This window comes from Typopeltis vanoorti, chromosome 8, assembly GCF_054136105.1.
Source record: "Typopeltis vanoorti isolate ZY-2024b chromosome 8, IOZ_Tvanoo_1.0, whole genome shotgun sequence".
NCBI lineage: Eukaryota > Metazoa > Arthropoda > Arachnida > Uropygi > Thelyphonidae > Typopeltis > Typopeltis vanoorti.
In genome coordinates this window covers 19403198-19405115 of record NC_143556.1, presented here as the reverse complement: position 1 = coordinate 19405115, position 1918 = coordinate 19403198, and the positions used below count along the sequence as shown (strand labels likewise).

The following is a 1918-nucleotide window of genomic DNA, read 5'->3' as shown; positions in this document are numbered from 1 at the left end:
TGTATAATTGGATAGCGGACGTGCTTATCAGGTCGGCCTATTTTTATTGACGAAATGTCGAAGTTCTAATGCACATCGGCGATTTCAGAATATCCATAACATTTCAGTGGCTACAGAAAATGAGATTCCTTATCCTACAGTATATTAAACTACAGAAGAAGAAGTAGAATAAGTGCATACAACATATTTTTACATGTTTTAATTGTTAGTGAACTTTACATAATATTTTCTGGATGTAATTTTCTTTATGGATGAAGTTTTTCTTTCAAAACGGAGTCAACGGTTGTCTGGCAAAACGTTATAAAGTCTGTCTCTCTATGCTATTTGTGTTAATGTGTAGTGAAATGAAGCGCTACTCATCTGCGTTAGTAGAAGAAAACCGGATTATAATAGGGACGAAGTAACTTGGAGCTTACTTCCTCAAAATCCTGATGACGTCACTTCTGTTAAAATAAGCGAACGACCGAAGAAGAGTTCATAAGATTCTTTTAAAAACCATTAGGCATGCGATGGTGGTATAGAGGTAAGCATAGCTGCCTTCCAAGCAGTTGACCCGGGTTCGATTCCCGGCCATCGCAAAATAAAATTTTGGCTTTTGCGAGGGAATTTTGTTCATTAATTCAAGATGTGTTATATTAAATATTTCTGTTTTCTGTTGTTCCTATGCGATGCTGATTTTCATCGTAAACAAGGTTTGTGTTTATGCGAACAATTCATTCAAAGTTGAATTTAAAATAAAAAAAAAATCACAGGCAGAACGTTTTATTATTTACTTATTATACTGCATTTCAGTTACTGTATTAATTACTTGAAGAAAGAGAATAGAAATCAAGAACGCCAGGAAAATCGAGAATATTCAGAGAAGATTGACCAAAGGTAGGGAGGGACTGTACGATGAGTGTTACAAGGCTCGATTCCTTACTATTTTTAATATGATGAGTTTATGGAAGAGGAGACAGAAAGATGATTGGATTGACCTTTACTGCTAGTCGAGAACATGTAAAAGATAGATAGATTGAGGACTTTTACTTCACTTAGCTGAATAAGCCTCTGCTAAGGGCTCTGCATAAGTAAAAGCCAGGGTGAGAATAATATACGATCCCTTTTATACTATTACGTACAATTTTAGTTAACGGTATCCGGAAGGGGTAAGTTGAGGTCACTTTGAGACAATTTTTTATTATGAAAGATTTAATTTGATGTAATTTTCTTGGAAAGTATTATTTTATTTAAAATTCTTCAAGTTTTGATTAATTTTGTTTTATATAAATTTTCGCCCACCTCTTCCCAAATTATTTAAATTAAGAGAAATAGAAAAGCCGTTAAAAGTATAATTCTACGGATTGATTGGTTTTCTTTTTCTATTTTTATTTATTTATTTATTTTTTGGGGGGATGTTCACGACATCTGATTCATCGCCTGCACGGAAATTAAAAATTGTTTCTGATCTTCGGAGCAAGGGAGTATAAATCTAAATTTTGACAACGAAATTCTTGCATAATCAAGAACCGAGAACCCCCGATTCATTGCCTGTGCTAAGGACATCATTTTTATTCTAAATAACTTGTGTTTCCTTTGGTCCATTTCTTTATAATTAAGAAATGTATGGGAATATCACGGATACTTTACTCTTGAGGATTCTGTTTGCGTACAGTTTAGAACTGTCCCTTGCAGCTGCCTACGACATCCTTCCAATATTCAATACTTTCATTTTTCATTCCTAAAATTATCTTTATATTTTAATTTATTTATCTGAAGTCTTTGAACCGTAAATCGCACTTCACTGGGTCTGACATTTAGTAACAGAATTTGTGAGTTGACCAAATTGAAAAGAACTTGTGTTGACCACAGTGACTGTTCTTGTTCTACTTTATTTATGGTCTGTAGTTCTCAACCAAGTGCATGAGTAATTGTATTG

At 33.7% G+C, this 1918-nt stretch overlaps 1 non-coding gene across 1 annotated transcript; it reads left to right on the top strand.

Moving 5' to 3' along the window:
* The first annotated feature begins 506 nt into the window (after positions 1 to 506).
* Positions 507 to 578, top strand: TRNAG-UCC (transfer RNA glycine (anticodon UCC)). Its single transcript has one exon. It is a non-coding gene; the product is annotated as a tRNA-Gly (tRNA).
* Positions 579 to 1918: the final 1340 nt, after the last annotated feature.